Genomic DNA, 23638 nt, shown 5'->3' with positions numbered 1-23638 from the left:
CCCACTGGAACTAGATAAACTGGACCGAGACTAACTGGGGCCAGGCCAGAATAGTATTGAAGAGCACTCTCAGATCCAGAATGATTATATGAAAACCGGACTCTGAGTCCAGATTCCCTGAGCCTTTAGGGGACCATAGACTGTTCCTCATTCTAGAAGGTTGGTGTCTTATCACAGACAGCCAAGATGGTCTGCGAAAGCAGGTTCTTTGGAAAGAATGATCCAGAGACAACCATCCTTAAGAAAAACCTTTGTCTCCTGCTCTCCGAGGAGACAAATCTATATAATCTCTGTTGCAAAGTCTGAGCATGATAATCTGCCGATGTCTGAGAAGGAACCGAGCAAACAGGATGATGTCTTATGCCGCTACCATCAGCCCGATAGTTCCATGCACAGAGCCACTAATGGCCGAGGAGAAGACCAAAGAAAAAGAATAGAGTCAAAAAGGTCTTTAATTTCCCGACTTCCTTCAGGAAAATGTTTAATTTATAGGGAATCTAATATGGTTCCCCAGAAGGTTACCTCTGTCCATGACTAAGTAACTCCTTACCAAATTTACCTTGCTGCTTAATATCACAGAAAGGATAACAACATTCCCATATGGAATCTTACTTGAAAAGATTGCGCCTGGACTAGATTGTCTCCTAGAAAGGGCGCCCCAGCAATACCCTGTAACCGAGCACCGCCAACATCAAACCCAGACTGCGATTAGAAAATTCTGGGAGCTCTGACAAGGCCAACAGATAAAGCCACAATTGGGAATGCTTGACTGAGAATGTGAAAATGCAAGCACGCGTGCTTAAACTCCGCCTTCATAAAACTATCCTCTTGGATCAAAATAAAATTGGAACGAATAGTTTCCACCTTGAAGGACGGTTCCCTTAGGAATTTGATTAGAATCTTGACATCTAAAATTTAATTAGATTCTAAAGATCTAACATAGTACTGAAGGTTCCCTGGAACCACTACGAGATTAGGATAAAATCCCAAACTCCGTTCCTGAATCGGAACAGGAACTCGCTCTTGCAGGTCGGAAAGGTCTCCTACCTAGAGTAAGGCCACGTTGCCTCATTCTTGAAGGTCAAAACCTCCCTCCTGCTCAGAGGAAGAAACAGAACAATTCCCTTGAAATCTTGAAAGGAATTAAAAGGTAAGTTTATCCAAAACGTGTGTCACTATGGTAAGCCTGAAATCTTAGCTTCCCGCTAAATACTTGAAGGGAAGCATCTGTAAGAAAGAAAAAGACAGACTTAAAGGCCCTTATATTATCCTGGATTTCTACAAAGAGAATGTCTGTTCTAATGCGACTAGACAACGTATGAACCAGTATGCTGCCGTACAAACGACAGTGGCAATGATAAGCCTACCGCACCTGGAGTTCCCAGGCGGTCTCCCTTCCAGGTACTGACCCAGCCTGGACCTGCTCAACTTCCGAGTACAGACAGGATCTGGTGTATTTAAAAAAGGTTGGCGGTAGACAAGTCCTAGGTTGCAAATATTGAGCAACACCTCTGTTACCCCTAGGACCCTTAAGGGAACAACTATCCACGCTAGCCGGGAATAGTAGGACTCCCGGCTAGCGTGGAAATTGTCCCTTCCACCTTGGGTCCCAACTGACGGAACTCCATGAAGAGTCTGCTATGGGTAAAAATCTCTTCTAAACGTAGGAAATGGGGGGGGGGGGAAGGGTCCCTTCTCTCCCATTCCATAGCCTTGATCTTGGTACGATCTAATATTAACAGCTCCCATGTTATCATTGTCGTCCTGAGTAGCTAAAACCTCCTTAGGTAACAGTCTGGGAGAGGACCTTGAGATAGCAAGAACCGTGACAGGAACCTCACTCACTGAATGTTTCTTTTTCCCATGCTCTTGCGCTCTCCCTGCAGCATGGGAAAAGCCAACAACGCACTCGCGACTGCTTCGCACCAGCGGGAAACGATGTCTTGCAAAAGAACTCCAGGGGAGTCGTGGAGGAAACGCAGGGCACTGAAAGAATGGACGTTAATTTTTTTTTATTTTATATAGGACACTTGAGGAGAAGTATAAAAAAACTTTTGTCCGAATATTTCTTGCAACAATCAAGACAATGTTGGCTCTAATAAAAGGCTCATCTCTGAATTGCAACTGTACGCACATATGAAGCAGAAAAGTTTTTGCAATAGTATAAAGGGCATAAATGTAAAAACATCCCTATTCACATTTGAATCTATAAAAATTGAACACCATAACCAGAGGTACTGTGTCTATAAATAACAAAGGAAAACGCCCAAATGTTATTATAAATTAATCCATGAACATTGGATATACTGGGGGTGAAGGACATAAAGAGTATGCAACAACCTTATTCACCCTTTGAAATAACAAAGGAAACGCCCTAATGTTTCAAATCAATTCATTAACATTTGTACATAGGGTGAAGGGTATAAAGTGTATGTGACAACTTTATTCACATTTTAATTAATTAACCACCATAAAAAGAGTAACTGCCTCTTTAAATAACAAATATAAAACGTCCTAACGTTATTTTAATGTACCCATTAACCATGAACATGCTAATAAAAATGGGATTGGATACTTAGAACTACATAAGTAGTCTAAGATAATATGGGTCTGTGTCTTTAAACCTTAAAAACACACTGCTTTATGTTTGCCAAGGAAAATACGAAAAATCCAAGACCTCAGCTAAATATGCAGGGGACTCTGCCTGTCACTGAATAAAAAAAACAGGCAACCGGACTACAGAAAAAAAAAACATCCTTCTAGCATGTCCACATAAAAAACACAGTTTCCCTGCCATGTACTTAGAAAAAACTGCTTCTAACACCGCAGTGGAATAATGGCGCGCAACATAGCTCCGCCAACTGTGGGCGTAACAAGCTAAACCTCCCAGGCGGCTAAAATGTAAAATTGGAGCCGCCGGGAGAACTAAAGCACATTCTAACGATAAACAAACCTCTTGACAGTTATAGCATTAATATATAACGTCCAGGGGAGTAAAAATTACATTGATCATGCGACACACCTTACATGCGGCCTATCATGAGAATAAACTAACCCTCCAGACGGCTTGTTAGGTAAAATAAAGTCGTTGTTAGATGCTAGTATTAAATTAGAGCCTCTTCTCCACGTCCTTCCAGTGCCTGCAATTACTGCCCAATAACATGTCCTCCCTCCTAGGGATAATGTTATCTAGTGCCCCTTAATATAGAAAAGTGCCAATCTTTCTGTGAGCGTGTCCCCAGAAATAAAAATCAGCACTTACCTTAAATTGCTGCCCAGCAGTAAGGCAGCCCACCCGGCTTGTGAGGTCTTTATTTTCTCCTCACATTGGCCTGTGGAAATAAAAAAGTACTGAGTTTTTCTCTTCCCTCAGACTTTGACAAGTAGGGCAGCAAACCATGTATGGGAGGCGCAGTGAGAGTTATGTCCCACAAGTTCCCATTGCTTTAAAGCCACCAAAAGCTCTTCTGTAGAGACTGATATGGACTCCGGCTACACCCTAGGACAAAGCAGCACAATCTTGCACTACTTTAAAAATAATGATTGATTGAAGAATCTAATCCAACACCTCACTTTAACTCTTCCTATCATTAATGTAGGCAAAGAGAATGACTGGAGTGGGAGCGAAGGGAGGAGCTATTTAACAGCTCTGCTGTGGCGCGCTTTACCTCCTCCTGCTGACCAGGAGGTGAACATCCCATTAGTAATTAAGATGATCCGTGGACTCATCGTGTCTTAAAGAAAAATATATATTAAACTTTACTTTTTCTTTTAAAGAGACAGTAACGCTAAAATTACTGAAAAAACATAACTCTAAATGAAATAAAGCACTTCTACACCTCAGCCAGATTTGCTGAGGTGCCTACCTGACCTACTGGATACCGGAGGAAAAATTACTACTCCTTTGAGCAAAAACGATCCAGACTCAATCCCCTGTCAAACAAGTGACCGCTCACACAGACAGCAGTAACAGAGGAAAAGATTGCCAAACAAAACAGCGCCAAACAAGCCCCACCGGCATGACACTGACTTGTCTAAGAAACAGCCGGCGGGAATAAAACCGGAACCACTAAATCTGAGCTAATAAATGTGATAATAAAAATCCTCCTGCTGTGCCCCACTAACTGCCACATAAAAAACATGCACACAAGCAGGAATAATGTCCCTAAATAAAAACCATACAAGTGCCAAAATTTCTGCTCACATCCAGAAAATAAAAACAGCATTTACCATAACGATCTGCCTGGCAGCAGGGCAGCTCACAAGGTTTGAAAGGCATTATACCTCACATGGACCTGTGTAAAAAAAAAACCACATAATTTATGTAAAAACTTACCTGATACTCATTTCTTTCATATTGGCAATGAGCTAGTGACATATGGGATATACAATCCTACCAGGAGGGGCAAAGTTTCCCAAACCTCAAAATGCCTATAAATACACCACTCACCACACCCACAATTCAGTTTAACGAATAGCCAAGAAGTGGGTGATAAAGGAGTAAAAAGCATCAGAGAAATTTGGAAATAATTGTGCTTATACAAAAAAATCATAACCACCATAAAAAGGGTGGGCCTCATGGACTCTTGCCAATATGAAAGAAATTAATTTATCAGGTAAGTTCTTACATAAATTATGTTTTCTTTCATGTAATTGGCAAGAGTCCATGAGCTAGTGACATATGGGATAGCAATACCCAAGATGTGGAACTCCACGCAAGAGTCACTAGAGATGGAGGGACAAAATAAAAACAGCAATTTCGCTGAAAAAAATAAATCCACAACCCAAATAAATATAAGTTTATTCTCAAAAAAAAAAAAAAAAAAACTTAAAGGGACACTGAACCCAAATTTTTTCTTTTGTGATTCAGATAGAGCATGCAGTTTTAAGCAACTTTCTAATTTACTCCTATTAACAATTTTTCTTCGTTCTCTTGCTATCTTCATTTGAAAAAGAAGGCATCTAAGCTTTTTTTTGTTCAGAACTCTGGACAGAGCTTTTTTTATTGGTGGATGCATTTATCTACCAATCAGCAAGAACAACTCAGGTTGTTCACCAAAAATGGGCCGGCATTTAAACTTACATTCTTGCATTTCAAATAAAGATACCAAGAGAATGAAGAACATTTGATAATAGGAGTAAATTAGAAAGTTGCTTAAAATGTCATGCTCTATCTGAATCACAAAAGAAAAAATTTGGGTTCAGTGTCCCTTTAAATCATAAGCAGAAGAATCAAACAGAAACAGCTGCCCGAAGAACTTTCCTACCAAAAACTGCTTCCAAAGAAGCAAACACATCAAAATGTTAGAATTTAGTAAACGTATGCAAAGACTACCAAGATGCTGCTTTGCAAATCTGATCAACCGTAGCTTCATTCTTAAAAGCCCAAGAAGTGGAAACTGATCTAGTAGAATGAGCTGTAATTCTCTGAGGCGGGGCTTTACCCGACTCCAAATAAGCTTGATGAATCAAAAGCTTTAACCCCAATGCCAAAGAAACGGCAGAAGCCTTCTGACCTTTACGAGAACCAGAAAAGATAACGAATAGACTAGAAGTCTTCCTGAAATCTTTAGTGGCTTCAACATAATATTTCAGAGCTCTCGCCACATCCAAAGAATGTAAAGATCTCTCCAAAGAATTCTTAGGATTAGGACACAAAGAAGGGACAACAATTTCTCTATTAATGTTGTTAGAATTCACAACCTTAGATAAGAATTTAAATGAAGTCCGCAAAACTGCCTTATCCTGATGAACAATCAGAAAAGGAGATTCACAAGAGAGCGGATAATTCAGAAACTCTTCTAGCAGAAGAGATGGCCAAAAGGAACAACACTTTCCAGGAAAGTAGTTTAATGTCCAAAGAATGCATAGGTTCAAATGGAAGAGCCTGCAAAGCCTTCAAAACCAAATTAAGACTCCAAGGAGGAGAGATTGATTTAATGACAGGCTTGATACGAACCAAAGCCTGTACAAAACATTGAATATCAGGATGTTTAGCAATTTTCCTGTGAAATAAAAAGAAAGCAGAGACAAACCTTTATCCAAACCATCCTGAAGAAACTGTAAAATTCTAGGAATTCTAAAAGAATGCCAGGAAAATTTATGAGAACACCATGAAATGTAAGTCTTCCAAACTCGATAATAAATCTTTCTAGAGCCTGCAACATAGTATTAATCACTGAGTCAGAGAAACCTCTATGACTAAGCGTTCAATTTTCGTACCTTCAAATTTAATGATTTGAGATCTTAATGGAAAAACAGACCTTGAGATAGGTCTGGCCTTAAAAGGAAGTGACCAAGGTTGGCAACTGGACATTTGAAGAAGATCCGCATACCAAAACCTGTGAGGCCATGCTGGAGCCACTAGCAGCAGAAACGATTGCTCCATGATGATTTTGGAGATCACTCTTGGAAGAACTAGAGGCGGGAAAAACAGAATTTATGTTTACCTGATAAATTTCTTTCTCCTACGGTGTGTCCGGTCCACGGCTTCATCCTTACTTGTGGGATATTCTCATTCCCTACAGGAAGTGGCAAAGAGAGCACAACAGCAGAGCTGTCCATATAGCTCCCCCTCTAGCTCCGCCCCCCAGTCATTCGACCGACGGTCAGGAGAAAAAGGAGAACCATAGGGTGCAGTGGTGACTGCAGTGTACAAAAACAAAAATTTTAAACCTGACTAAAAGCCAGGGCGGGCCGTGGACCGGACACACCGTAAGAGAAAGAAATTTATCAGGTAAACATAAATTCTGTTTCTCCTACATTGGTGTGTCTGGTCCACGGCTTCATCCTTACTTGTGGGAACCAATACCAGAGCTTTAGGACACGGATGAAGGGAGGGAGCAAGTCAGGTAACCTAAACGGAAGGCACCACTGCTTGTAAAACCTTTCTCCCAAAAATAGCCTCCGAAGAAGCATAAGTATCGAATTTGTAAAATTTGGCAAAAGTATGCAGAGAAGACCACGTCGCTGCCTTACAAATCTGTTCAACAGAAGCCTCATTCTTGAAGGCCCATGTGGAAGCCACAGCTCTAGTAGAATGAACAGTAATTCGTTCAGGAGGCTGCCGTCCGGCAGTCTCATAAGCCAATTGGATGATACTTTTTAACCAGAAGGAAAGAGAGGTAGCAGTAGCTTTCTGACCTCTCTTCTTACCAGAATAGACGACAAACAATGAAGATGTCTGTCTGAAATCCTTTGTTGCGTCTAGAAAGAATTTTAAATCACGAACCACATCTAGATTGTGTAACAAACGTTCCTTTTTAGAAACTGGATTAGGACACAGAGAAGGAACAACTATTTCCTGGTTAATATTCCTATTGGAAACCACCTTTGGAAGAAAACCAGGTTTGGTACGTAAAACGATCTTATCTGTATGGAACACCAGATAGGGTGAATTACACTGCAAAGCAGACAATTCAGAAACTCTTCTAGCAGAAGAAATAGCAACCAAAAACAAAACTTTCCAAGATAGTAACTTAATATCTATGGAATGTAAAGGTTCAAACAGAACCCCTTGAAGAACTGAAAGAACTAAATTTAGACTCCATGGAGGAGTCACAGGTCTGTAGACAGGCTTAATTCTGACCAATGCCTGTACGAACGCCTGAACATCTGGCACGGCTGCCAGACGTTTGTGTAACAAGACAGACAGAGCAGATATCTGTCCCTTTAAGGAACTAGCTGACAGACCTTTCTCCAAACCTTCTTGGAGAAAGGAAAGAATCCTTGGAATTCTAATTTTACTCCATGAGTAACCCTTGGATTCGCACCAATAGAGATGTTTCTGCCATATCTTATGGTAAATTCTCCTGGTTACAGGCTTTCTAGCCTGAACCAGAGTATCTATAACTGATTCCGAAAACCCACGCTTAGATAGAATCAAGCGTTCAATCTCCAAGCAGTCAGCTGCAGAGAAACTAGGTTTGGATGTTTGAATGGACCTTGCACTAGAAGGTCCTGTCTCAATGGTAGCTTCCATGGTGGAGCCGATAACATATTCACCAGGTCTGCATACCAAGTCCTGCGTGGCCACGCAGGAGCTATTAGAATCACCGAAGCCTTCTCCTGTTTGATCCTGGCTACTAGCCTGGGGAGTAGAGGAAACGGTGGAAAGACATACGCTAGATTGAATGACCAAGGCGCCACTAATGCATCTACCAATGTCGCCTTGGGATCCCTGGACCTGGACCCGTAGCGTGGAACCTTGGAGTTCTGACGAGACGCCATCAGATCCAGATCTGGAATGCCCCATAGTTGGTTAACTGGGCAAAGACCTCCGGGTGAAGTTCCCACTCCCCCGGATGGAAAGTCTGACGACTCAAATAATCCGCCTCCCAGTTGTCTACTCCTGGGATGTGAATTGCAGATAGATGGCAGGAGTGATCCTCCGCCCATTTGATGATCTTGGATACTTCTCTCATCGCCAGGGAACTCTTTGTTCCTCCCTGATGATTGATGTATGCTACAGTCGTCATGATGTCCGACTGAAATCTTATTAATTTGGCCTCCGCTAGTTGAGGCCAAGCCAGGAGCGCATTGAATATCGCTCTCAGTTCCAAAATGTTTATCGGGAGAAGAGATTCTTCCCGAGACCATAGACCCTGAGCTTTCAGGGAGTCCCAGACAGCGCCCCATCCTAAGAGACTGGCGTCGGTCGTAACAATGATCCACTCTGGTCTGCGGAAACTCATTCCCTGGGACAGGTGATGTATCTGGGGAGACAAATCTGCATAATCCCCATTCCACTGCTTGAGCATGCAGAGTTGCAATGGTCTTAGATGAATTCTGGCAAAAGGGACTATGTCCATTGCTGCAACCATTAGACCGATTACCTCCATGCACTGAGCCACAGAAGGCTGAGGAATGGCATGAAGAACTCGACAAGCATTTGAAAGTTTTGACTTCCTGACTTCCGTCAGAAAGATTTTCATTTCTACCCAGACTATTATTGTTCCCAGGAAGGGAACCCTTGTGACCAGGGACAGAGAACTTTTTTCTACGTTCACCTTCCACCCGTTAGACCTTAGAAAGGCTAGAACAATATCCGTATGAGCCTTCGCTTTGTGGAAGGACGACGCCTGAATTAAGATGTCGTCTAGGTAAGGTGCTACCGCAATGCCCCTTGGCCTTAGCACTGCTAGAAGGGATCCTAACACCTTTGTAAAAATTCTTGGAGCAGTGGCCAATCCGAAGGGAAGAGCCACAAACTGATAATGCATGTCCAGGAAGGCGAACCTTAGGAACTTTGTGGATCGGAATATGCAGGTATGCATCCTTTAGGTCCACGGTAGTCATGTATTGACCCTCCTGGATCATTGGTAAAATTGTTCGAATTGTTTCCATTTTGAATGATGGAACTCTGAGGAATTTGTTTAGGATCTTTAAGTCCAGAATTGGCCTGAACGTTCCCTCCTTTTTGGGAACTACAAACAGGTTTGAGTAAAAACCCAGTCCTTGTTCTGCTTTTGGAACTGGGTGTATCACTCCCATTTTTAAAAGGTCTTCTACGCAATGTAAGAATGCCCATCTCTTTGTCTGGTCTAAAGACAAGCGAGACATGTGAAACCTTCCCTTTGGAGGAAGGTCCTTGAATTCTAGGAGATACCCCTGAGAGACAATCTCTAAAGCCCAGGGGTCTAGGACATCTCTTGCCCAAGCCTGAGCAAAGAGAGAGAGTCTGCCCCCTACCAGATCCGGTCCCGGAAAGGGCTATCCTTTCATGCTGATTTGGTAGCAGCAGCAGGCTTCTTGGCCTGTTTCCCCTTGTTCCAGCCTTGCAATGGTTTCCATGCTGGTTTGGGCTGGGAAGTGTTACCCTCTTGTCTAGAGGCTGTAGAGCTAGGAGCCAGTCCGTTCCTGAAATTGCGAAAGGAACGAAAATTAGACTTATTTTTTGCTTTGAAAGGTCTATCCTGTGGAAGGGCATGGCCCTTTCCCCCAGTGATGTCTGAAATAATCTCTTTCAATTCTGGCCCGAATAGGGTCTTACCCTTGAAAGGAATAGTAAGCAATTTTGTTTTGGACGACACATCCGCCGACCAAGATTTTAGCCAAAGCGCCCTGCGCGCCACTATTGCAAAACCTGAATTTTTCGCCGCTAATTGAAAAGCGGCATCTAAAATAAAGGAATTAGCCAACTTCAGTGCGTGAATTCTGTACATGACTTCATCATATGGAGTCTCCTTCTGGAGCGAATTTTCTAGTTCATCGAACCAAAAAGACGCCGCCGTGGTGACAGGAATAATGCACGAAATTGGTTGAAGAAGGAAACCTTGCTGAAAATTTTTTTTATTAAGCAATTCTTCTAATTTTTTATCCATAGGATCTTTGAAAGCGCAACTGTCCTCTATTGGAATAGTTGTGCGCTTAGCTAACGTTGAAACTGCCCCCTCTACCTTAGGGACCATCTGCCATGCGTCCCTTCTGGGGTCAACAATGGGGAACATTTTCTTAAATATAGGAGGGGGAACAAAAGGAACACCTGGCTTCTCCCACTCCTTAGTCACTATATCCGCCATCTTAGGTATCGCAAACGCATCAGTGTGTACTTGGACCTCTAGGAAATTGTCCATTTTACACAATTTTTCTGGGATCACCAAAGGATCACAATCATCAAGTGCAGCTAGGACCTCCTTAAGTAGGGCGCGGAGGTGTTCTAGCTTAAATTTAAATGTTATGGTATCAGGCTCTGCCTGCTGAGAAACTTTTCCTGTCAGAAATTTCTCCCTCAGACAGGCCCTCCCTCACCGCCAATTCAGCTTGATGTGAGGGCACTACAGATAAATTATCCTCTGCGTCTGCTTGCTCATTGTCTGTGTTTAAAACTGAGCAATCACGCTTCCTAGGAAAGGATAAAAAATGCATAGTAATCGCAATTGGTGCGCTAGATGTACTGGGCATCGCCTGCGCGGGCATAGCTGGTGTTGACACAGAAGGAGAGGAAAGCAAGCTATCTTCACTACCTTCAGCTAAAGAATCATCTTGGGCTATATTTTTAAGTGTGATTGTACTGTCCTTAAGCAGGTTGGACGCTATGGCACACTGCACACATAAATTTAATGGGGGAACCACCTTGGCCTTTGGACATACAGAACATAGTCTATCTGAAGATTCAGACATGTTTGACAGGCTTAAACAGAACTACAATGCAATAAAAATTATTTTTGACAAAAACGTTACTGTCTCTTTAAATAATAAAAGAGCACACATTATTACTGAAACATCAAAAAACCATGAAATAAACATCCGATTTTAATGAAATTTTCAGACCAATTAACCCCGTAATGCCCAAACCGGAGCTAATAACAGTTATTAACCGGTTAACACACTACAGTACTAGCCCCAGCTTCCCCTGTAGCCTTTACCTTTCTTAGGCCTAGATTTAGAGTTCGGCGGTAGCCGTGAAAACCAGCGTTAGAGGCTCCTAACGCTGGTTTTGGCCGCCCGCTGGTATTTGGAGTCAGTGATTAAAGGGTCTAACGCTCACTTTTCATCCGCGACTTTTCCATACCGCAGATCCCCTTACGTCAATTGCGTATCCTATCTTTTCAATGGGATCTTTCTAACGCCGGTATTTAGAGTCGTTTCTGAAGTGAGCGTTAGACATCTAACGACAAAACTCCAGCCGCCGGAAAATAGCAGGAGTTAAGAGCTTTCTGGGCTAACGCCGGTTTATAAAGCTCTTAACTACTGTGCTCTAAAGTACACTAACACCCATAAACTACCTATGTACCCCTAAACCGAGCTCCCCCCACATCGCCGCCACTCGATTAAAATTTTTTAACCCCTAATCTGCCGACCGCCACCTACATTATACTTATGTACCCCTAATCTGCTGCCCCTAACCCCGCCGACCCCTGTATTACATTTATTAACCCCTAACCTGCCCCCCACAACGTCGCCGCCAGCTACTTACAATAATTAACCCCTAATCTTCCGACCGCAAAGCGCCGCCACCTACGTTATCCTTATGTACCCCTAATCTGCTGCCCCTAACACCGCCGACCCCTATATTATATTTATTAACCCCTAATCTTCCCCCCTCAACGTCGCCGACACCTGCCTACACTTATTAACCCCTAATCTGCCGAGCGGACCTGAGCGCTACTATAATAAATGTATTAACCCCTAATCCGCCTCACTAACCCTATAATAAATTAATTAAATAAACTACCTACAATTACCTACAATTAACCTAACACTACACTATCAATAAATTAATTAAACACAATTCCTACAAATAAATACAATTAAATAAACTAGCTAAAGTACAAAAAATAAAAAAGAACTAAGTTACAAAAAATAAAAAAATATTTACAAACATAAGAAAAATATTACAACAATTTTAAACTAATTACACCTACTCTAAGCCCCCTAATAAAATAACAAAGCCCCTCAAAATAAAAAATTCCCTACCCTATTCTAAATTAAAAAAGGTAAAAGCTCTTTTACCTTACCAGCCCTGAACAGGGCCCTTTGCGGGGCATGCCCCAAGAATTTCAGCTCTTTTGCCTGTAAAAAAAAACATACAATACCCCCCCCCAACATTACAACCCACCACCCACATACCCCTAATCTAACCCAAACCCCCCTTAAATAAACCTAACACTAAGCCCCTGAAGATCTTCCTACCTTGTCTTCACCATCCAGGTTCACCGATCCGTCCTGAAGAGCTCCTCCGATGTCCTGATCCAAGCGGGGGGCTGAAGAGGTCCATGATCCGGTCAAAGTCTTCATCCAAGCGGGGCAGAAGAGGATCTTCCATCCGATTGAAGTCTTCATCCAGGCGGCATCTTCTATGGTCTTCCATCCGGAGCGAAGCGGCAGGATCCTGAAGACCTCCAGCGCGGAACATCCATCCGGCCCGACGACTGAACGACGAATGACTGTTCCTTTAAGGGACGTCATCCAAGATGGCGTCCCTCGAATTCCGATTGGCTGATAGGATTCTATCAGCCAATCGGAATTAAGGTAGGAATTTTCTGATTGGCTGATGGAATCAGCCAATCAGAATCAAGTTCAATCCGATTGGCTGATCCAATCAGCCTATCAGATTGAGCTCGCATTCTATTGGCTGATCGGAACAGCCAATAGAATGCGAGCTCAATCTGATTTTTTATTTTGGGGGGCTTTGTTATTTTATTAGGGGGCTTAGAGTAGGTGTAATTAGTTTAAAATTGTTGTAATATTTTTCTTATGTTTGTAAATATTTTTTTATTTTTTGTAACTTAGTTCTTTTTTATTTTTTGTACTTTAGCTAGTTTATTTAATTGTATTTATTTGTAGGAATTGTGTTTAATTAATTTATTGATAGTGTAGTGTTAGGTTAATTGTAGGTAATTGTAGGTAGTTTATTTAATTAATTTATTGATAGGGTAGTGTTAGGCTTAATTATATCTTAGGTTAGGATTTATTTTACAGGTAAATTTGTTATTATTTTAACTAGGTAACTATTAAATAGCTATTGTACCTGGTTAAAATAATTACCAAGTTGCCTGTAAAATAAATATAAATCCTAAAATAGCTATAATATAATTATAATTTATATTGTAGCTATATTAGGATGTATTTTACAGGTAAGTATTTAGCTTTAAATAGGAATAATTTATTTAATAAGAGTTAATTTATTTTGTTAGATTTAAATTATATTTAACTTAGGGGGGTGTTAGTGTTAGACTTAGCTTTAGGGGTTAATCCATTTATTATAGTAGCGGTGAGCTCCGGTCGTCAGATTAGGGGTTAATAATTGAAGTTAGGTGTCGGCGATGTTAGGGAGGGCAGATTAGGGGTTAATACTATTTATGATAGGGTTAGTGAGGCGGATTAGGGGTTAATAACTTTATTATAGTAGCGCTCAGGTCCGCTCAGCAGATTAGGGGTTAATAAGTGTAGGCAGGTGTCGGCGACGTTGTGGGGGGCAGATTAGGGGTTAATAAATATAATATAGGGGTCGGCGGTGTTAGGGGCAGCAGATTAGGGGTATATAGGGATAACGTAGGTTGCGGCGGTTTACAGAGCGGCAGATTAGGGGTTAAAAAAAAAATGCAGGGGTCAGCGATAGCGGGAGCGGCAGATTAGGGGTTAATAAGTGTAAGGTTAGGGGTGTTTAGACTCGGGGTACATGTTAGAGTGTTAGGTGCAGACGTAGGAAGTGTTTCCCCATAGGAAACAATGGGGCTGCGTTAGGAGCTGAACGCTGCTTTTTTGCAGGTGTTAGGTTTTTTTTCAGCTCAAACAGCCCCATTGTTTTCTATGGGGGAATCGTGCACGAGCACGTTTTTGAGGCTGGCCGCGTCCGTAAGCAACTCTGGTATCGAGAGTTGCATTTGCGGTAAAAATGCTCTACGCTCCTTTTTTGGAGCCTAACGCAGCATTTGTTTGAACTCTCGATACCAGAGTTAAATTTATGGTGCGGCCAGAAAAAAGCCCGCGGAGCGTTAACAGCCCTTCTACCGCCAAACTCCAAATCTAGGCCTTAGGGATTATTTTAGTAGGAAATAAGCCTCTCTGGAGGCCTTTCTGATGCCCCACATGAAGCTGCATGGACTGCCTAGGCAAATAAACTGTGCAATTGAGGCCTGAAAATGAGGCCTCCTCCCTCTTCATTCCAGAGTGGAGGGGCCTTTCTGACTAGATTTAGGTGTCCAAATAAGTGCCAGGCCGAAATTAAACCCCAAAAGTGTTTTAAAGTCTGCAAAAACACCTTATTTATAGTGAAAAACATGCTAAAAACATACTTGCCAACTGTCCCGTTTTTGCCGGGACAGTCCCGGAATTTGGGACCCTGTCACGGCCATTTAAATGTCCCGGAAAGTTAGTAGCAGGCTGCAGCTTTGCTAGCTAGCGCGATCATCATGTGTGCCACTCCTGACTATCTCGCCTATTGCGTGTCAGGCAGCAAAGTCAGCACCTCCTCGACGTCACCATCACGTGACCACCCTGCTTTGCCGCTCACCACTGCAGTGCACCAGCTTTCTCACAGACACGCGGCAGCAGAAGTTAAAGTTTCTCAGAACTTAAGAGCCGATCTCATCAGTCACATCAGACGTGTGGACCAGCAGACAGAGGTGAGTCACTCAGCCCTAACTAAACTGGCAGGCTCCGGAGTCCTGCAATAAAATATGTGCTGCTCTGCTCACTATGTATGTTTTGAAGAGGTGACCGTGAATCACCAATGATTATTAAAAAAAAAAAATGCAGCTAGCTGTGACTCTAACTTGTCACTCAGTGAAGTGAAATCATACAAATATTAGTCGTTAAAGGTGGATTGCATGATTACCCCATTAGCTTGTTGCCATCAGTGATACATATAGTGCATGTTGGTTCTTTATAGACTTGATATGCCTGAATATAAGATAAAGAAATTGGCACTGCAGCAAACTGTCACCACAACACCTTCAGACAACTCCGTAAATAGGAACTATTATTTCTAGCAAAAAACTCTACTTTCCAGTGCATTATGAGATTTGTAGTTTTTAAAGCATTTGATGTGTAACAGTCTTTCCTCAAATGAATACAGTTCCCATCATGCTACTGAAGGGATGTTTTATTAGTAACAGGAAGTGTGTCTGCTCAGTGCTTTGTTTTCTATATGAATCAGTGAGTGTAGCCCATAAGAAACATGGCCGAGCAGCAAGAACACATGACTTAAGGTATGTACAGCTGTATATAGACCTGTGTTGTTGTTGTTGTTGTCTCATTGTGTAACTTTGTGTGCCAAAAAGTGTGTGTGTCACACTTAGTGTGTTTATATTGTGTGTTACTGAGTGTTTGTGTTATTTTGTGCATGTGCCACTGTATGTTATTGTGTGTGGTGACTGTCAAACATCATAGTGCTCTATGTAATTTTTACTTTGTGTGTGTCATTGTGTTTGTGTTACTTTGTGTGTCTATAAGTCTTACTGTGTGTTGCACTGAGTGTTATTGTGTGTGTATGTCACTGTGTGTTGCACTGTGTGTTTTGTGTGTGTATGTCACTGTGTGTTCTGTGTGTGTATGTCACTGTGTGTTTGTGTTACTTTGTGTGCCCATAAGTCTTACTGTGTGTTGCACTGAGTGTTTTGTGTGTGTATGTCACTGTGTGTTGCACCAAGTATTATTGTTTATGTCACTTTGTATTACTGTGTGTTGTAACAAGTGTTATTGTGTATGTCACTGTGTGTTATTGTGTATGTCACTGTGTGTAACAGTGTGTTGTACCAAGTGTTATTGTGCATGTCACTGTGTGTTGCACCAAGTGTTACTGTGTGTGTCATTGTGTGTTTGTGTTACTTTTTGTGCCAATAAGTCTTAACACAAAGTGTTAGTGTGTGTGCGTGTGTCATTGTGTGTTACTGTGTTTTGTGGTGAGAGGGCTTTGTGTGTAAGGCAGAGGGGACCTCTCTATAATATTAAATATATACTGATTAATAAGTTACTGGGGACGGGCTCTGTGAGTGAGGCAGAGGGAACCTCTCTATAATATTTTATATATCTGTATATAAGGTACAGGTGAGGGGCTATCTGATGAAGGCAGAGGGAACCTCTCTATAATATTAAATATGTATTGATTTATAAGTTACTGGGGAGGGACTATGTAAGTGATGCAGAGGGATCCTCTCTATAATATTACATTTTTGTATATATGGTAATGGGAGGGGATGGGCGTGTGAGGCATCTTCCATTTTGCTCCCATTTCTTTCATTAATTCCATTCTGTACGTGTATATATATATATATATATATATATATATATATATATATATATATATATATATATAAAACACGGAAGGGAACTGCACTCTCATACCGGACCGGGTACACATCCCATGACCCTGCAACATGCTCAGCCCTGGGTGCCACTGGCACTCACAGGAAGCTGTGCTGTCCCCAGAGCCACAAGCTGTTAACCCCAGACAGGTCTGGGTGCAAGAACCATAGGGAAAATTACAAAACAAATTAATACAACACACAGAGAAAACCCAGCACTCACTTACAAGCTCTCAGCTAAGATTTAAAAGCAAAAATGGAAAGGTTAGTCACCGCATCTGGCCAAATGGGACAAGCTCAGGTACCACGTCAAGGTCCTCTCCAATACCTGAGACTCTAAAACAGCCACACAATGCAAGCTTTCAAATCCAAACAAACTGAAAACAAGGGAAGGGTGCACAGGAATATGTAACCACCCTAGACATATACAAAACACGGAAGGGAACTGCACTCTCATACCGGACCGGGTACACATCCCATGACCCTGCAACATGCTCAGCCCTGGGTGCCACTGGCACTCACAGGAAGCTGTGCTGTCCCCAGAGCCACAAGCAGTTAACCCCAGACAGGTCTGGGTGCAAGAACCATAGGGAAAATTACAAAACAAATTAATACAACACACAGAGAAAACCCAGCACTCACTTACAAGCTCTCAGCTAAGATTTAAAAGCAAAAATGGAAAGGTTAGTCACCGCATCTGGCCAAATGGGACAAGCTCAGGTACCACGTCAAGGTCCTCTCCAATACCTGAGACTCTAAAACAGCCACACAATGCAAGCTTTCAAATCCAAACAAACTGAAAACAAGGGAAGGGTGCACAGGAATATGTAACCACCCTAGACATATACAAAACACGGAAGGGAACTGCACTCTCATACCGGACCGGGTACACATCCCATGACCCTGCAACATGCTCAGCCCTGGGTGCCACTGGCACTCACAGGAAGCTGTGCTGTCCCCAGAGCCACAAGCAGTTAACCCCAGACAGGTCTGGGTGCAAGAACCATAGGGAAAATTACAAAACAAATTAATACAACACACAGAGAAAACCCAGCACTCACTTACAAGCTCTCAGCTAAGATTTAAAAGCAAAAATGGAAAGGTTAGTCACCGCATCTGGCCAAATGGGACAATCTCAGGTACCACGTCAAGGTCCTCTCCAATACCTGAGACCCTAAAACAGCCACACAATGCAAGCTTTCAAATCCAAACAAACTGAAAACAAGGGAAGGGTGCACAGGAATATGTAACCACCCTAGACATATACAAAACACGGAAGGGAACTGCACTCTCATACCGGACCGGGTACACATCCCATGACCCTGCAACATGCTCAGCCCTGGGTGCCACTGGCACTCACAGGAAGCTGTGCTGTCCCCAGAGCCACAAGCAGTTAACCCCAGACAGGTCTGGGTGCAAGAACCATAGGGAAAATTACAAAACAAATTAATACAACACACAGAGAAAACCCAGCACTCACTTACAAGCTCTCAGCTAAGATTTAAAAGCAAAAATGGAAAGGTTAGTCACCGCATCTGGCCAAATGGGACAAGCTCAGGTACCACGTCAAGGTCCTCTCCAATACCTGAGACCCTAAAACAGCCACACAATGCAAGCTTTCAAATCCAAACAAACTGAAAACAAGGGAAGGGTGCACAGGAATATGTAACCACCCTAGACATATACAAAACACGGAAGGGAACTGCACTCTCATACCGGACCGGGTACACATCCCATGACCCTGCAACATGCTCAGCCCTGGGTGCCACTGGCACTCACAGGAAGCTGTGCTGTCCCCAGAGCCACAAGCAGTTAACCCCAGACAGGTCTGGGTGCAAGAACCATAGGGAAAATTACAAAACAAATTATGAGCTTGTCCCATTTGGCCAGATGCGGTGACTAACCTTTCCATTTTTGCTTTTAAATCTTAGCTGAGAGCTTGTAAGTGAGTGCTGGGTTTTCTCTGTGTGTTGTATTAATTTGTTTTGTAATTTTCCCTGTGGTTCTTGCACCCAGACCTGTCTGGGGTTAACTGCTTGTGGCTCTGGGGACAGCACAGCTTCCTGTGAGTGCCAGTGGCACCCAGGGCTGAGCATGTTGCAGGGTCATGGGATGTGTACCCGGTCCGGTATGAGAGTGCAGTTCCCTTCCGTGTTTTGTATATGTCTAGGGTGGTTACATATTCCTGTGCACCCTTCCCTTGTTTTCAGTTTGTTTGGATTTGAAAGCTTGCATTGTGTGGCTGTTTTAGGGTCTCAGGTATTGGAGAGGACCTTGACGTGGTACCTGAGCTTGTCCCATTTGGCCAGATGCGGTGACTAACCTTTCCATTTTTGCTTTTAAATCTTAGCTGAGAGCTTGTAAGTGAGTGCTGGGTTTTCTCTGTGTGTTGTATTAATTTGTTTTGTAATTTTCCCTATGGTTCTTGCACCCAGACCTGTCTGGGGTTAACTGCTTGTGGCTCTGGGGACAGCACAGCTTCCTGTGAGTGCCAGTGGCACCCAGGGCTGAGCATGTTGCAGGGTCATGGGATGTGTACCCGGTCCGGTATGAGAGTGCAGTTCCCTTCCGTGTTTTGTATATGTCTAGGGTGGTTACATATTCCTGTGCACCCTTCCCTTGTTTGGATTTGAAAGCTTGCATTGTGTGGCTATTTTAGGGTCTCAGGTATTGGAGAGGACCTTGACGTGGTACCTGAGCTTGTCCCATTTGGCCAGATGCGGTGACTAACCTTTCCATTTTTGCTTTTAAATCTTAGCTGAGAGCTTGTAAGTGAGTGCTGGGTTTTCTCTGTGTGTTATATATATATATATATATATATATATATATATATATATATAAAATCATCTGCACCATAATAAGTAGGCGGAGCTAAATTATGCTAATTATGTGGGTTTGGCAAAGTGGGCGGAACTTTAGGGCAGGGGTGTGATAAAATGTTTCCTGCAGGTAATTGATAGCTGCAAAGTGTCCCTGGAAATGTTTTTCAAATGTTGGCAACTATGCTAAAAAGCAATCGATTTTAAAGCCCACAATAGTGTCAACCAGCATAGAGCCCTAAATATAAGCCATCATTTTATACAGAGTCTAAGAAAAAATGGCTTACCTATCCCAGAGGGAATTTCTGACAGTCTTCTAGCATTACATGGTCTTGTTAGAAAAATGACTGATCATACCTGAAGCAGTTAAGCCTGCAAACTGTTCCCCCCAACTGATGTTCTCTGGTTTCAACAGTCCTGCGTGGGAACAGCAATGGATTTTAGTTACTGGTGCTAAAATCATACTCCTCTCAACAGAAATCTTCTTCACTTTCTGCTGCAGAGTAAATAGTACAAACCGGCACTATTTTAAAATAACAAACTCTTGATAGAAGAAATAAAAAACTACAACTAACACCACATACTCTTTACCACCCCCGTGGAGATGCTACTTGTTCAGAGCGGCAAAGAGAATGACTGGGGGGGCGGAGCTAGAGGGGGAGCTATATGGACAGCTCTGCTGTTGTGCTCTCTTTGCCACTTCCTGTAGGGAATGAGAATATCCCACAAGTAGGGATGAAGCCGTGGACCGTACACACCAATGAAGGAGAAATATAAGCAGGTTGATAACACCAAGGAAGTGGCAATGCATCCACTGCTTCCGCCTGAGGATCCCTGGACCTGGACAGGTACCTGGGAAGTTTCTTGTTTAGATGAGAAGCCATCAGATCGATTTTGGAAGCCCCAGGCCCTGTTCCTGAAACGGAACTGGCATGATTACCCCTGATAACTCCAGGTCTGAAACACACTTCAGGAAAGCCTGAGCCTTTACTGGGTTCGCTGGAATGCGTGAGAAAAAAAATCTTCACAGGTGGTCTTACTTTGAATCCTATTCTGTACCCGAGAGACAATACTCTGAATCCAATGATTTTGGACCGAATTGATCCAAAAATCTTTGAAGAATTTTAATCTGTCCCCTACCAGCTGAGCTGGAATGAGGGCCGTACCTTCATGCGGACTTGGGGGCTGGCTTTGATCTCTTAAAAGGCTTGGATTTATCACAATTTGAGGAAGGTTTCCAATTGGAAACAGATTCCTTTGGGGAAGGATTAGATTTCTGTTCCTTATGTCGAAAGGAATGAAAAAACGGTTAGAAGCTTTAGATTTACCTTTAGGTTTTTTATCCCGAGGCAAAAAAACTCCCTCCCCCCCAGTGACAGTTGAAATTATTGAATCCAACTGAGAACCAAATAATTTATTACCTTGGAAAGAAAGAGAAAGCAATCTGGATTTAGAAGTCATATCAGCATTCCAAGATTTGAGCCCATAAGCTATTCTAGCTAAAATAGCTAAAGACATATCCAACATCAATTTTGATGATATCAAAAATGGCATCACAAATGAAATTATTAGCATGTTGAATCAACTTAATGATAGACAAATCATGATCTAATACTTGTTGTGCTAAATTTTCCAACCAAAAAGTTGAAGCAGCTGCAACATCAGCCAAAGAAATTGCAGGCCTAAGAAGATGACCTGAATATAAAACAGAATTTATGCTTACCTGATAAATTACTTTCTCTTATGGTGTATCCAGTCCACGGATTCATCCTTACTTGTGGGATATTCTCAATCCCTACAGGAAGTGGCAAAGAGAGCACACAGCAGAGCTGTCCATATAGCTCCCCTCAGGCTCCGCCCCCCCAGTCATTCGACCGACGGTTAGGAGAAAAAGGAGAAACTATAGGGTGCAGTGGTGACTGTAGTTTACTAAAATAAATTTGAACCTGACTTAATTGCCAGGGCGGGCCGTGGACTGGATACACCGTAAGAGAAAGTAATTTATCAGGTAAGCATAAATTCTGTTTTCTCTTACATGGTGTATCCAGTCCACGGATTCATCCTTACTTGTGGGATACCAAAACTTTAGGACACGGATGAAGGGAGGGAACAAGTCAGGTAACCTAAACGGAAGGCACCACTGCTTGCAAAACCTTTCTCCCAAAAATAGCCTCCGTAGAAGCAAAAGTATCGAATTTGTAAAATTTGGCAAATGTATGCAGTGAAGACCAAGTCGCTGCCTTACAAATCTGTTCAACAGAAGCCTCATTCTTGAAAGCCCATGTGGAAGCCACAGCTCTAGTGGAATGAGCTGTAATTCGTTCAGGAGGCTGCTGTCCAGCAGTCTCATAAGACAATCGGATTATGCTTTTCAGCCAGAAGGAAAGAGAGGTAGCAGTCGCTTTCTGACCTCTCCTCTTACCAGAATAGACAACAAACAAGGATGATGTTTGTCTGAAATCTTTAGTTGCTTTTAAATAGAATTTTAAAGCACGAACCACATCAAGATTGTGTAACAGTCGTTCCTTCTTAGAAGCTGGATTAGGGCACAGAAAAGGAACAATGATTTCCTGGTTAATATTCTTATTAGAAACCACTTTTGGAAGGAAACCAGGTTTGGTACGAAAAACAACCTTATCTGCATGGAACACCAGAAAGGGTGTATTACACTGCAAAGCAGACAATTCAGAAACTCTTCGAGCAGAAGAAATAGCTACCAAAAACAAAACTTTCCAAGATAATAACTTAATATCTATGGAATGCAAAGGTTCAAACGGAACCCCTTGAAGAACTGAAAGAACTAAATTTAGACTCCATGGAGGAGCCACAGGTCTGTAGACAGGCTTGATTCTAACTAGGGCCTGTGCAAACGCCTGGTACAGCTGCCAGACGCTTGTGTAACAGGATAGACAGAGCAGATATCTGTCCCTTTAAGGAACTAGCTGACAAACCTTTCTCCAATCCTTCTTGGAGAAAAGACAATATCCGTGGAATCCTAACCTTACTCCACGAGTAACCTTTGGATTCGCACCAACAAAGATATTTCCGCCATATCTTATGGTAAATTTTCCTGGTGACAGGCTTTCTAGCCTGGATCAGAGTATCTATAACTGATTCAGAGAAACCACGCTTAGCTAGAATTAAGCGTTCAATCTCCAAGCAGTCAGTTGCAGAGAAACTAGATTTGGATGCTTGAATGGACCTTGAATTAGAAGATCCTGCCTCGATGGCAGTTTCCATGGTGAAGCCAATGACATGTCCACTAGGTCTGCATACCAAGTCCTGCGTGGCCACGCAGGTGCTATCAGAATTACTGAAGCCTTCTCCTGTTTGATTCTGGCTACTAGCCGAGGGAGAAGAGGAAACGGTGGAAAGACATAAGCTAGACTGAATGACCAAGGCGCTACTAAAGCATCTATCAATGCCGCCTTGGGATCCCTGGATCTGGATCCGTAAAGGGGAAGTTTGGTGTTCTGATGTGACGCCATCAGATCCAATTCTGGAATGCCCCATAGCTGGGTTAGCTGAGGAAAGACCTCCGGGTGGAGTTCCCACTGGATGGAAAGTCTGACGACTCAGATAATCCGCCTCCCAGTTGTCTACTCCTGGGATGTGAATTGCAGATAGATGGCAGGAGTGATCCTCCGCCCATTTGATGATCTTGGTTACTTCCTTCATCGCTAGGGAACTCTTTGTTCCTCCCTGATGATTGATGTACGCTACAGTCGTGATGTTGTCCGACTGAAATCTGATGAATTTGGCCTCCGCTAGTTGAGGCCATGCCTGGAGCGTATTGAATATCGCTCTCAGTTCCAAAATGTTTATCGGGAGAAGAGATTCTTCCCGAGACCATAGACCCTGAGCTTTCAGGGAGTCCCAGACCGCACCCCAGCCTAACAGACTGGCATCGGTCGTGACAATGATCCACTTCGGCCTGCGGAAACTCATTCCCTGAGACAGGTGATCCTGAGACAACCACCAGAGAAGAGAGTCTCTGGTTTTCTAGTCCATTTGTATTTGAGGAGACAAATCTGCATAATCCCCATTCCACTGTTTGAGCATGCACAGTTG

The 23638-nt window shown here is 42.7% G+C and overlaps 1 pseudogene; it reads right to left on the bottom strand.

The window, feature by feature from the left end:
• Window positions 1-1360: 1360 nt before the first annotated feature.
• LOC128651125 (uncharacterized) lies at window positions 1361-1479 on the bottom strand (annotated as a pseudogene).
• Window positions 1480-23638: the final 22159 nt, after the last annotated feature.

The sequence above is a fragment of the Bombina bombina genome, chromosome 2 (assembly GCF_027579735.1).
Source record: "Bombina bombina isolate aBomBom1 chromosome 2, aBomBom1.pri, whole genome shotgun sequence".
NCBI classification, from domain to species: Eukaryota; Metazoa; Chordata; class Amphibia; order Anura; family Bombinatoridae; genus Bombina; species Bombina bombina.
Note: the sequence above shows the minus strand (reverse complement) of the source record. Positions and strands in the feature narration are given on the sequence as shown.